This window comes from Desmodus rotundus, chromosome 12 (assembly GCF_022682495.2).
Source record: "Desmodus rotundus isolate HL8 chromosome 12, HLdesRot8A.1, whole genome shotgun sequence".
Classification (NCBI taxonomy): Eukaryota; Metazoa; Chordata; class Mammalia; order Chiroptera; family Phyllostomidae; genus Desmodus; species Desmodus rotundus.
Window position 1 is genome coordinate 78849889 of NC_071398.1, and position 14432 is coordinate 78864320.

Below are 14432 nucleotides of genomic sequence, written 5' to 3' on the forward strand. Positions count from 1 at the left end.
CGCGCGAGGGGTGGAGGGAATGGTGGGGGGGGGGCGGGAGGAGGAGGAGGCGGCGGCCGAGGCCGTGGCGGCTGTTGGTGGCTGTGGGGGTGGGGAAGGGGGGGGAGGAAAGAAGAGGAGGTGGAGGAGGAGGAGGAGGAGGCTTGGGCTCGAGCCGCTGGAGGTACGCGTGAGGGTCCGCGCTAGAGCCGGCTTGACAGAGACCGAGGGGACGCGGGGGACTGTGCGAGGAGGCGCCCCTGAGTGAGCGCGTACGGGCTGGCGGGCGCGCTAGGCGGCTGAAGGCGGTGGTTGGTGAGAGCCGCGACCAGCCGGGCTCCATACACTCTGGCGCGTGTGGGCGGGCGTGCGCGCTTCGCCCAAGTCGGGTGAGGGGGGAGGACGTAGGGGGAGAAGCCGAAGAGGGAGGAGTGGGAGGTGGGGGGGCACGAGGCGCCCTTCGCTCCCTCCCTCCGGAGGAGCTGCTGCCGCCGCCGCCGCTCTGCTGCCGCCGCTCCGCCGCCATTTTGGGTTCGCTTTGCGGAGGGGGAGACGATCCCCGTTTCGGTTGCGGGACCCACCTCCCTTCAGTTTCCCCAGCTTAGTCCCACGCCTTTCCCTTCTCCTCTCTCGCATTTCCGCCAGTCCGCTCACCCGCTGGCTGCCTCTTGACAAGCGGGAGGGATCCGCTGTGGACCAAGGGAAGCAGAGGAGCCTGGTGGCGGCCGTCCCCTCTTCCTCACTTCCCTGCGCTCTCATCTCTCTCGGCCTTGGCCTCTGACACGGTGAGTAGAACCACCTTGGGAGGCCTTGGGGCCTAAGTACTTCCTGAGCTACTCAGTGCTTGGCTTCCTGGGCGCTCCTGTCATCTCCCGGACCTGTACCTCCGGGACATTGGTGGTAGGGATGGGGGAGGGGAGAGTAGGGAAGGGGATCCTGAGCTAACCGGGAAGTCCCTCCTGGCGGGGGCGAAGGGGTGTCCCTGACTGGCGGGCTGCTGGCTTGGGGGAGAGGGGCGGGAAAGTAAGCGAGTGGAGGCGGAGTCGGCTGTGTCCCTGACAGGTTTAGTTGTGTGTTGTGCAGGCAGGATTGTAGCATCCCCCGAGGTCCAGTTTGTGTCTGTCAGAGGGATAAGAGTGGCAGGAGAGGTGATCCTCTGAGAGTAGTTTACCTGTACGATTAGGACTGTGGTGTCCCTGACGCGCTGAAGTGTATGTAGGAACGACAGGATGCTCTCAGTGTTGTAAGTTTAATAAATGTTACTGATTAGTTTGTACATGGAAAGACATGTTTCTGGTCTAGAAGACAGATGGGTCTGTTGGTGTACAGAGGCTGTTTGGGTGTGTATGTAAGGAAGGAAAGTGTTCCGGAAGAGTTTGCTTGTATTTGTATAAGGGTAATGGAGTTCCCCTTATAGTTTATTTTTAAAATAAAACTTGGGGTGTTCCCTGCTGCTTGATGTGTGTGGGTATTTTAGGGTTCGGGAGTGCCTTGTTACTTGTTGGGAAAGAGTAGTCAGGGCCGTAGTATTTTTAGACATACTGTATAGTAGGTATGTGTGGGATCATGGATGAAAGAATCGTCATAGCCAGTTGTGGTCTTCAGAATAGTTTGTTTCCTTGAATAGCGTGAATTGTGTAAATGTGAAAGCCTGGACCATCTTTAACAGAACAATTATTGTGAGGGTATAAAGAGTGCTTGGCGGTTTTGTGGACTTGAGTTTATATTAACACCTTATAATAGAATAAAGCATTTGGATCTTTCAGGCTGCCCTTTCAGTTTATTTGTGATCCTAAATCCTTTTGAAAGTGGTAGGTGTTTTCTCCCATTTTACAAAACAGGAAACTTGGGTATAAAGATAATTTTTCCAAGGTCACATGTTAAATTGGGGACAAAGTTTGGATTGTAACTCGAAGATTTTGACCACTAGTCCAGTGGTATATTCACTATACAATGGAGCCTCTGGAGGTCTTTTTCAGGCAAATCTGAGTTTGTTGGAAAGATAGGGGCATATGTGACTGGTGGGATAATGTACTTGGTACAGATTAGTTGCATCAGACATTTATATGGAATGTAGGTTGTCCTTGCCAGGTTGGCCTGTATGAGAATGTGATCCTTTTTATTTTTTGTTTATGGAGGAAACAGAGCATTTCTGACCCTTAAGCTTGTACCAGAGAACTGCATGGGGGCTGTCAGTGTAACTTTATTTCTGTGGGAGGAAGGATCTTCTTTCATTCATTTAACAAATACTTATTGAATAAGTACTTGATAAATGTTCCTGCCTTGGGCTGAGAATAATCAAGGTGACCCTGTTAAAACAACCTGGGTGCATATGAAGGGAGACTTGTCTTGACAGTGGTACGTATTAACTTGAGCAAGGCGGAAAAGTCAGTGTGCAGTTGAAATTAGAAAACCCTCCTAAAAAATCTACTCATTTTGGAGGGAATTTAGATCTTCCAGACATTTTATCTATTTTTATTTTTTTTTTAAATCATCAACCAAGGATATGTGTATTGATTTTTAGAGAGAGGTAGGAGGAGGGGGAGGGAGCAGGGGGAGACAGACAGACAGACAGACAGATACTTCCATGTGAGAAACATCAATCGGTTGCCTTTTGTAGGTGCCTGGATTGGGGTTCAAACCTGAGATCTAGGTATGTGTCCTCACCAGGAATCTAACCACAGCTTTTTAGTATACGGGATGATGTTTCAACCAACTGAGCTACCTGTCCAGGACAAGATCTTCCAGACATTTTAATATGGAAGGATATAAGTGTATTAAAAAAACTAACTGGGTAGCCCTGGCTGGTGTAGCTCAGTGGATTGAGCGTGGAGTGCAAACCAAAGGGTTGCCAGTTCGATTCCAACTCAGGGCACATGCTTGGGTTGCGTGCCAGGTCCCCAGGAGGGGGCGCATGAGAGGCAATCACATATTGATACTTCTCTCCCTCTCTTTCTCTTCTCTCTCTCTAAAAATAAATAAATAAAATCTTTTAAAAAAATAGAGCAGCTAGTTTGTGATATAGTGTGTCTTTAGCTTTTTTATTTTTACTTTTTTGAGTTTATGAGTAACTTTTTGGGATATGGGAATTGTTATATATGTGTCTGTGGATATTGAAACTGACTAGGCTGAAGGAATTCTTTGAAGGCTAATTTTATACTAAGGATCCCCTCTGTGAATATGAGGGAAGAAGGCTTGCACAAAGCCAACTTACGTTGTTTCTCTGGAAAATGGAATATTTTTGATGTGCTAGTGGCTCTTAAAGTTTCTTTGAGATATCTGTCCTAAGAATCTGGTGAGAGACCCTTACTGTAGAAAATGAGCATGAGCACAATCACACAAATTATGCATATAATTTTAGGAACTTAAACATTGTAATGAAATAGAACCAGTGTATATTCAGATCTCATTAGAAAGCCTTTTTAAAAAAAAAAAATTTAGTTTTGTTTGAGGGTGGAGATGCTTGTAGAAGTTTAAGATGAAAGATTCTGTGATAGTATTTGAGCATGCTGACAGAGAACTTGAAGATTTATTTTTTAAATTAATTTCTTTGCATGCTTATTTTCAGTGTTAGTATGTGATTCTGAAAATATAGAAATAGGTGATAGAGAATATTATATATTATCACCTAATTCACTAGAGAATATAATATAGTACAAATGTTTATAGCTTTATTCTTTTTCATTATGTTTTTGTTCTCAAACTTCTATCTTTCCAGTTTTGTATTGGGACTGAGGTGTTTAACTCATTTCTTAGTGTTTATCTTAGTTATAACAAACATTATTCAGTTAATTCTTTTAAGGAGACACAAAGATGAATACTATAATGACTTTTGCCCTCAAAGAGATTGTGATCCAGTTGAAGCTATGAATTTTATGATGGTAAAGGCTTTCAAAAGGTCAACGAGGAGGAAAGCATATTCCTGGAAGTTAAGGTTTCATGGCTTAATTGCAGAGAGTTTTTGCCACTATTTATTCTTAGGAAGCTATAAAGTTTTTATATGCAACTTTGTAGCTAAAAATGTGTTTTGGTATCAAGTGACTTATCATTCGATGTTTTTGGACTTATTTGATGTTTTGGAACTTTCTGGTTTGAAAAGGAGGCAGACATAGGTTGCATTCCTTATCTTGTTTTGGATGTATTTCTGTGGTATTGTTAAATTTATGTAATAAAGGTCTTACTGTTGTTTTTGGATATACATGCATCTAGAAAACACTAGATGACATACTACTCATGAAAGACTTCCAATCTAGTGCTGGAAATTAAAAATAATTACTGCATTTTTAAAAGAATAAAATTCAGAAAGGTTTAATAGGACATATTACAGGATTTGGCAAGATAATGGGAGAGATCTTAAGAAAAGTGGTCTGATTGCCTTCTGTGTAAGAATGTCATGTAAATTTGTGAAAAGTTGAATATTTTCTCTAATTTTTAAGTTGGGTAGTAGGTTCATGATATTTTCAAAACATGTCATATGTGGATGTAGTATGTATATATCATGCATACAGGTACATAAGTATATAGTCTCTTCTATGTATGAGATACTTCACAAAAAATAATGCTTGTGATAGTCACAAAAAATTATGCAGGATCTTTAAGGATCAAGAATGGAGAGCAATTTTTATTTCCTATTCTTGAGTTGTATTCTAAAATACAGAACATAACTTCCTTATCTCTTGCTAGGGACTGTGTCTTTACATAGTAGTATTAGTTGAGGCTTCAATCTAAGTCTTCTTCAATACCCTGTGAATAAAGAATTGGCCACATTCAATCCTGCCCAAAATGATCTGCCTGCACACAGTAGAGAAGTTTTTACCATGTGTAGGTAGTATGTCTCCAGTTAAATAATTTTTTAAAAAAGACTTCACGTGCCCCCTACTGGGGACCTGGCCCGCAATCCAGTCATATACCCTGACTGGGAATTGAACCAGGGACCCTGTACTCATTATACTATTCTCTTATTGCCATATATATTTGAGGCCTGTACTCAATCCACTGAGCCACACCAGCCAGGGCTCCAGTTAAATAATTTTATATTGTTATTTAAGTTATGTGTATTGGTCTGAATCTTTTAAAAGTAATATACAGCTTTATTGGAATCCACGGTGAGGTCTACTTGGTATCTGTCTTTTCAGAGCATGAGATACTTTAAGCCTGGCTACTATAAGAGAGGGAAATGAAAGCAGTTTTTGTTTTGTTTTGAGCTATATTACAGTTTTTTCTTCTTTAAATTACTTGCAGTGTATTTTCTTTGTTTATATTCTTTAGGTAGAGGTTCAATTTTCATACTTATGATTTGTCATCTTAGTTAATGATAACTGTCGATCTTACATTTCATGTTTTAGAAATCACTTTTTTAATGACTTTCCTCATTGGGTATGTTGATGGTAGTGTGATGTTGACACAACATAATAAATGATGGCTTCAACTAATGACAGAAATTTAACTAATGACCTTATTTCAGAGTTGAACATCTTATGAAGAATGTAAAATTTTATTTTTAGCATTGTTTTTGGTTTTTATAGTTCTTAGTCATTTGCTCTCAGACATATGCAAGTCAGTGACAGGAATGCATACTTTCTTCATTTAATTACATTGATTTTTTTTAATGTGGAAAATTTCAGACATATATGGTGATAAGAGAATATTGTAATGAGTTCACATGTGTTCAACATCCAGCTGGAATAGTTATCAGCATTCAGTTTTCACAGTATATCCCTGTCTACTAGCCTCTCTCCCACCCTGCCCTTTGCTTATTTGAAGCAAATCTTCCAGACATATTTATCCATAAATACTTCAGTGTACATTCATTTCACTCTTAAATGGGAAATTATTTCTCTGTAATTAGATTTATATAACTTTTTATTGTATTTTTTTAGTATCCTCTTCTACCCCTCCATCCTCCTCCCCCCATGTAACTTTTAAAATAAAGTATCTAATGATAATTGGAACTAAACTACTTATATCAAATATTTATAATTTATATTACTTGTCAATAGGGGCTTCCTATGAAAACTAAGAAGAAATGAGTTGAATAGAAATTTACCTCACTGCTTTTAAATGTTTGCACTGAAAAATGAAAGTTAGTTTCTATGTTTGCCCGAAAAGCTTATAATCTTTCACAGTTTTTTGTTTTTGTAATAATGACAAGATATGAAAAACATTTTTCAACTCTTATCAATTTCTCTTGGTTTTCTGACGATCCAATTACCACAAAGAAATCAGACGATATTGGTAATGTTGAACAGGAGCTGAAAATTGGTTTAAAATCAACTTGGTATTTAAAGAATAAACTGCACATTATTTTGAAGTTTAAAACTGTAATTGTGGACATTTGAAAATCCAGACCAATGCTTAAGTTACTAAATATGAACCATGTTACAGAGTATGGTTATCATGATGAGTAGAAATATTGTAGAAAAAGTAAGTAAATATTCCTATTGAGTTATTAAAAGGAATCAGAGTATAGAGATTTGGAGTGATTGCTGGTAAAATAGGTAATTTATCCTTTCCTTTCACAAAAGGCTGGCAGTTACAATTCAGGTGAATGTGAATTCCATCATTAGTGAAATTTTGGTTAACCTATCTTTTGTTATATCTTACGTTATAATCTCATGATAGATAAATCATGAATCTTTGATTTAATCTCTTTGTTTTACAGTTCTACCTATTCCATACTTGATACTTCTCACTTAGTTTTGTTTGTCCTAAGACCACAGGTGAACAGTGTGTCAGATTATAAAGTAGCCATATCATGGCCTCTTGGTGTAAATGACATTATTTAGAATGTGGAGGAGACTTTCCTTATGATAAAGTTTCTTAAATTCAGCATTGCTTAAAATGAAAGCACTGGAATTTAAATATTTACTAACATAAGAAGCCTAACAGGGCTGAGTGGAGAGAATTTAAGTTTGTCTTTGAAAGAAGAAACTGCTAACTATAACATTTGAGAAAATGGGGGAGTGACTCAATCATGTATAATAATTATTTATAGTATAAAGGTTTTCGAAGAAGATTGTAGGATATAAATCTCAAGTAGAGATTCCATTAAGCTAAGTTATAACAAGTTGGGAAGTTAAAGTTTATGCAGAAGCATATCAAAGGTTAAAGAACCATCACCTTGAAACTGCAGTGAATTAGAGATTTAAGTTAATTTTATTTGTGTGTGAGTGTATGTGTGTTTAAAGAAAAAAAATCTTTAAAGAATGTAGAAAAAGGTCAGGTTTTAATTTGGTTTAGCCTGTATTTCTTCCCATTTGTTTGTTCATTCATTCATTCATATATTGAACATTCAACCAACTAACATTTTTCTGTTACTCCATTCCCATTTATGTGCTTAGGTGTTGGGGAAAAAAACATTTTTTTTCTTCAGAGTTATCTAGGAACATCTTGTTAACAAATATATTACACTATAAAGTGTAATACATTTCTCCCAGGCAGAGTGGGGAGAAAGTTATCAAGTCTGGAGACAAGGGAAAGACTAGAAATGCCTTTCTACAAGTCGGAAGAGCCAGGCTTTAAAGGATAAATATGAGTTATTAAGTAAGGCTTAGGGCATTCTAGGTAGAGGAACATCATCTGCAAAGATATGAAAGTAAATATAACAGAATGAATTCAGGGGACTGTAATTTGGATCAGTATACTTTTCATCCATTCTCCTTACTGTCTTCAATGCTGTATAACATTGGCCTTTGTACTTAGACATCATCAATAAGATAAAGATGGAACTGTGTTCAATACATTCTACTTATATAAAATAGTATATTATTACAGTTAAAGGTAATTTTGAATAAAGATTAAAAGCAATGAAATAATTGGTTATGTTTTAGTTACTCAGAAAATTTCTACTAGAATACATTCCACTCCTTTTAGTATTTTAATTAATCAAGCCTTGATTATAAAGATATCCAGCCAAAAAATAATTGGTTATGTTTTAGTTATTCAGAAAATTCTTACTAGAATACACCCCCACACTCCTTGAGCATTTTAATCAAGATTTGATTTTAATAGTTGTCCAACCGAATACAAAAATGTATAATTGTTTTTGGTAACATTGTTCTTCTTAATAATGAACAAATCTCCCAGTCTCCACTCTGGTTTATTTTCAATTTGCTGAAAATCCCAAACAGAGATTAAGATCATGGACTCTGAAATCAGATTGACTAGGCTTAGATCCCAGTCTTGCTACTTAACTGATGATATAATCTTTAGCAGATATTTATGATCTTTGGTTTTCTTGACTGTAAAGTGATGGTAATACTTATAGGGTTGTTCAAGGATTGTATGAGATAATACGTGGAAAGTGCTTAGCATAATGTATGTCATATAGGAAGTACATAATAGAGATGTGCTGTTATTAATTTCTCTTCATTTCCTGAAATGATTTTTTTAGCAAAGCAAGTGACCTCCCTTATATATATTTTCTATAGGAGGTACATTTTTGAAAGTATATGTAAACCACTTCACATGTGTATATATTTTTTCTAATTCTTAATTTATCTTACTTTCCTCACGTGTGAATTCTACTTTGGTATTTTCCCACATAACTGTAGACTAGGCTTTTGTGTTTGGCTTCTTTTTACCTTCTTACCAAATCAAGGATTTGTCTCCCAAAGTGAACAAGCATGTATCTTGCTGTGTGAATTTTTTGGAGTGGAGAAACAAATCTTTGAACTGATGTGGGTTTAGTTATGACAGTTCTCTTTTTAAAACTGCTCAATATTTCCTTTGTATTTTTGGTTGCCCAGTGTATTCTAAAGCAGAACCCATCTCTTTCACTAAATCACCTCCTTTGATTCAGAAACAAGGTGAACATTTATTTATTGAAAGTTTATTATGTGGGGAAAAAAAAGGAACTTGGGCAATTTTATTTTCCTTTTCCAGGTCTTTCAGTACTGCTGTAACATACTACAATTACATTACATGTGGTTCAAGCAAGACTTGTTCTCAAGATATAGTAGAAGTTTCTGAAGGAATGTCTTGGGATATGATTAACTTTTGCCAGAGCAAATCAATTCTAGGACAAAATCTCTTCTTCTTGAGGAATCTGTATTGTGTGCCTATGTTTTATGCAGGCAATCCATTGGACAGTTGGTCCTTTGGAATATCATTGGGTTCAGTCCTCTGTTCAGAGTCAGATAAAAAACCTGCGTTCTGCCTCCTGTGCTTCTGACAGAAGGAATATTTATTATTTCATTCAACAAGTATTAAGTGTATGCTTACTTTATGCTGTTCTAAACTCAGGGACTGTAGCAATAAATAGTCAAAAATCACTGTCCTCATAATTTTCAGTTTCTAGTAAGATATTGAATAGATATTACATAAATGGATATGATGTCATAGCATTTGGCCATAAGTGTTGTAAAGAAAGTATAGTCAAGGTAATGTAATTTTAGGGGCTTAGGGAAGTCCTTTGATGCAGTGATATTTGAGCAGAGACCTGAATGATATGAAGGACCACAGTGCAGCCATCTGGGGCATGAGCATAAGCCCTGAGGCAGTAGTTTGTTAAGTTTCAGAAATAAAAAAGGACTAGAATAGTAAACAAGGTGAGGAAGAATGATAGGAAATAGGTAGAAGAGGTAGCCAGGGACTAGATAATATAGGGACTTACAAGAATTGACTATCTAGGTTTTATTCTAGATTTAAAAAAGCTTTTTTAAAAATATTTATTTTGGGGGGTGGGGAGAGGGAGAGAAACATCAATGTATGGTTGCCTCTTGTGCACCCTCTACTGGGGACCTCGCCTGCCACCCAGGCATGTGTCCTGACTGGGAATCAAACTGGTGACCCTTTGGTTTTCGGGCTGACACTCAGTGCACTGAGCCACACCAGCCAGGGCATTATTCTAGATTTGAAAGGAAGCTAGCTGATGGAAGGTTTTGAGCAGGGAAGTGACTTGACCTGACATATACACTCTGGCCTTTCAAGGCTACATTCAGTCCTGCCCATCTCCCAGAGTGCTGCAACCACAGTGGCCAGTTAGAAGGCCATTGTGATACTTGAGGCAAGAGGTGATTGTGAGTTGAACGTAGGGTGTTATCATGGAGATGGATTTGGGATGTATTTTGAATGTAGTGGAGATGGTAACTTGGATTGGATGTGGAATCTCAATTAAAAAGTAGTCAGAAATTATTCTAATAATAGCTTCAAAAGTTAGGTGGCATTTACTGAAACGAGGAACACTGGGAGAAGCAGATTGCGGGTGTGTAACAACTAATCAGGTTTGGATATACTGGTTTTTGAGTTTTCTATTAAATGTTCCAGGTGGCAATATTAAATAGGCAGTTGGATGTATAAATTTGGAAATTGATCATTGCAGAGTTGGTATTCAGATCCATGGGACTTGATGAAATTACCTGGGGAGTTGAAGTTATTAGACTGAATTGTGGGCTATTCTTGACACTTAGAAGAATTTAATTAAGAGTGATGGAACTGAATCTTTTGATAATTTCAGGAATAAATACCTTTCGGAATAAGAAGATCTAGCAAGTACTAACTAATCAAGACATGGAGAAAAAATAAGATTATAATGAACAGATTGCTATTTATTATCTGTTAAATAGTTCTTTGATTATGTCATAGAGATCAGAACACTCATTTTACATGAAATTAAACTAACAGCCAGAGTGCCTGTTTCTACATGATTACTGTGAAAAGATATCCGGAATGGTCATTACCTTCCTAGATCTCTATTGTGGAGGATAATATAAGGGTAAAAAAAATACCACAAATTTCTAAAATGATGAATGAGTTATCAAAAGACATGGAGCTCCTTTCCTGTTAACATGATATTCACTTCTAGCTTTGGGAAAATTTGCAGCCTAAGAGTGAGCTCAGTCTGCCTCTTGATTTCTTATTTAGTCTTTCATTGGGCATTGTGAAACCTTCCTTTAAAGAAGCTGGTTTTCCATCTGTACATTTAATGAGTCAACACTTACAATATTCTGGAATACATGTATAAGATCCAGTACTTGTATATGTTAGGGGCTTAATATAATTTAGGTTGACTTACTGTCTATTTAGGGACATATTTTATGGGTAGGGTAAGGATCTATTTAAATGTGTTTGAGCCCTGCCCAGTGTGGCTCAGTTGGTTCAAACATCATCCCATAATCTAGATCAGGTGTCCCCAAAGTCCAATACCATGGCCTGTTAGGAACTGGCCACAAGCAAAGCTCACTTAAGGAAGCTCACGTGTTCCCTTACTCCCACCACCCTATTCTTCCAGGAAACCTGTCCATGGTACCAAAAAGGTTGGATACCCCTGACCTAGAGGTTGCGGGTTTGATTCCTGGTGGAGGCACATAACTAGGTTGCCGATTCAGTCCCTGGTCCAGGTGCATGTAGGAGGCAATCCATGTTTCTCTCTCACATCAGTGTTTCTCTCTTTGCCTTCCTGTTTTTTACCTTTCTGTATTTGAGGTGTCATAAATTGAAAGGAGTAAAAATAACATAATAAAGGCAGTTACAGCATATAGGTAGTTGTTAATCGGCTTAACATATACTACTCTTTTGCTTGAGTACATGACTTCATATTTGTCAGTCCACCTCTATCATTAGGAACATTAGGAAATGTAGGGTCCCATCTGTTGAAATGGCACTATGCCTAAAAGGCCAGTAGTTTTGGACTTTATCAGTCCTGGAAGAGAAATTAATTTCACAAGAGTGAGAGGGCATCTTTCTAACATATTCCCCATGGTTTATCTGACCTCTTGTTACTATTTTATAGAGATCACCAGAAAATTAAGGATCCATATCATAGATGATTTCTTTTTTTCAAGTCAAAGTAATAATAGTTGTATGCATTAGAGAGCCAGTACTCTTCCAAGTAAATGGTGTCCTCATGAGAACACTACCAAAAATCTTCATTTTAGTTTAGATCCAGTCGTCTTAAGTAACACTGAGATATTTAAGACAGTTATGTGATTTGGGATCCCTATAAACCTCTAAAAATATTTCTAGATGAATCTATTCCACAAAAACCTGGGAACTTATTTACTTGGAACTAGATGGTTAAAAATGGCTGCCTGTTAGTTTTATGGGCCCTCATTCTGTACTACCTAGGAGCTGGCCTTAAAAATGAGGATCATAATAACTTGTGGTGGTGGTAGTAGTAGTAGTCATTGGCCCCATTAAGAATGTAATGAAATCTTTGTACCCTTTTCCAAAAAGTGCACATATGCATATAACATATATAATTTTTTGGAATTCATGGGCAGTTTTGATTGTAAGCCAGTATTCCTTGTTTCATAAGCCTCTTAAATTATGAATGTTATGGAATGACAGTTGCATTCTTTACCTGTTGTTCAACAGAGGCTGCTCTTAAAAATATAAACAAGCCTATACCAATAGCAGCATACCAATGATAGAATGGCAGGCAGGGAATAAGAAAAGTCATTATTCTCCAAAATTGGTAAAATGGTAGCAAAGGGATAATTCTCTGTCTGTGCCTTATTCTGTTTGGGTTCCTGTCTATAGTTACATAGCTTCCATAGCTACACTCCACGTACCTCTCTGAATGCAATTTCTAAATCCAAACTTGACCACATCTCTTGGCAGAATAGACTCTTGGCAATTCTCTTTAAGCTCCTGCCCACCTCTGCTCTGGCTGGTGTGGCTCAATGGGTTGAGTGCTGGCCTGTGAATGTAAGGGTCACTGGTTCAGTTCCCAGTAAGGGCACATGCCTGGGTTGCAGGCCAGGTCCCCTGTAGGGGGCTCTCGAGAGGCAACCACACATTGATGTTTCTCTCCCTCTCTTTCTCCCTCCCTTCTCTACTGTCTAAAAATAAATAAATAAAATATTTTTTAAAAAAAGATCTTGCCCACCTCTTCGGCTTTGTGTCTCACTGGACATTCTAAGACTTGTGTTCCATCTGTTGGAACTGCCATCATTCCCAAGCACAGTTTGTTTGTATCTCCATGACTTTCATATTTCTCTCAGTGCTTGTCTGCTTAGCGAACACCTACCTATCTTGTGAGATAGCTACCTATCAAGTTGAACTGGGAAGCCTTATCTGGCCACCTCCTCTCTTTGGGCGAACAATATACACTCATTTCTCTTTGCCATATACCTAGAAGTGGAATGCTGGGCCACAGGGTAAGCATATTTTTATCTTTAGTAAATACTGTCAGTTTTCCAAATCGATTTTATGACTTCACCTGGGTTGTGGTATTCCAGTTGCTCCACATCTTCAACAGCATTTGGTGGTGTTACTCTATTTTATTTTAGTCATTCTGGTGGATAATAGTATTTATTGGGGTATTGATTTGCATTTTCCTGATGACTGGTGAGGTTGAGCATCTGTTTATATGTTTGTTTAGACATTTGGACATCCTCTTTTGTAAAGTATGGTACCTGCTCTTAGTATGTTTTTTGAATGCAATTCCTTTTCAGACATATGTGTTGCAAATATCTTCATCCAGTATGTGGCTTTCCATTTTACTTTCTTGGTGATATCTTTTGATGAACAGAAGTTCTTATTTTTTATAAAGTCCATTGCCATTTTTTTCTTTAAAAAAAAGGATTTTGATCTTGTTTGAAAGGTATGTTTTTGGGGGTAGAAGGAAATAGAGAATTATCAACAGGTATGAAGTTTCAAGCAAGATGAATAAGCTCCAGAGATATGCTATGCAACATTGTACCTATAATAAACAACACTGTGTTGTACACTTAAAATTTTGTTAAGAAGAGAGGTCTCATGTGTTCTCACTACAATAAAATAAAATAAGATTAAGTGTGTAGTAGGTGATAGTCTATTGAATGGAAACAAACTAATGAAACAGCTAGTCAGTATTAGACTAATGGAGTTAGAAAGGATGTCTAGAAGTTACTGGGTTAGTTTTATCAATTTTATGTAAGTATGAGCAAGATAAGACTTTGAGATGTGTGTGCTTATGGTAGCTAAGTGTATTTCAAATCTTTTAAAATTATGTTTTCACTGGATTTTTGCTTATTATAAAACTAATAATACATTTCTGTACTAGGTCAAGAAAAAATATATAATTTTTTGTATTTCCAAACTTTTTTCTCTAAAGTAACCAGTGCTATCAATTGTTATATAATCAATCATCTCTGCTTGTTTCTGTGTGCATATGAATACGTATGATTTGTTCTTTACAGATACGAGACCATGCTATCTTTTTTACTTAAAAATAGCAGACATGGCTCCCCCAACCACATGTGTGTGTTCATAGCATAACTTTGTGTATTAGACATACTAATCCTTTCTCGTATTTATTGTATTTTTCTTCTAATCTATTGTCTTTTGATTTTGTTTACAATATTTTATCTTATGGATATATGATGCTTTTGTGTAATCAAATCTGTATTTTAGATTTGATTTCATAAGGCTTCTAGTTTTCTGATTTGCTTAAGAAGGTTTCTTCACTGTAGGCTATAGAAACATTCACAAATATTCCTCACGTACTTTTAGTTTTGCATAGAGCTTTT

General features: G+C 37.6%; 2 protein-coding genes across 5 annotated transcripts in view; one reads left to right on the plus strand and one right to left on the minus strand.

Annotated features, from left to right (window-relative positions):
* DAP3 (death associated protein 3) overlaps positions 1 to 767 on the minus strand; it is a 34079-nt gene extending 33312 nt beyond the window's left edge. The window contains exon 1 of the mRNA XM_045204501.2: positions 634 to 767. The gene's annotated coding sequence lies outside the window, so the exon portion shown is untranslated. The remainder of the gene's footprint in view (positions 1 to 633) is intronic.
* ASH1L (ASH1 like histone lysine methyltransferase) overlaps positions 109 to 14432 on the plus strand; it is a 215150-nt gene continuing 200826 nt past the window's right edge. For 3 of the 4 annotated variants that reach the window (XM_053916031.1, XM_024573899.3, XM_045204487.2), the window contains exon 1: positions 627 to 764. The gene's annotated coding sequence lies outside the window, so the exon portion shown is untranslated. Of the gene's footprint in view, positions 164 to 626; positions 765 to 14432 lie in introns of those variants that run through there. The other variant, XM_053916032.1, reaches the window with a different exon arrangement.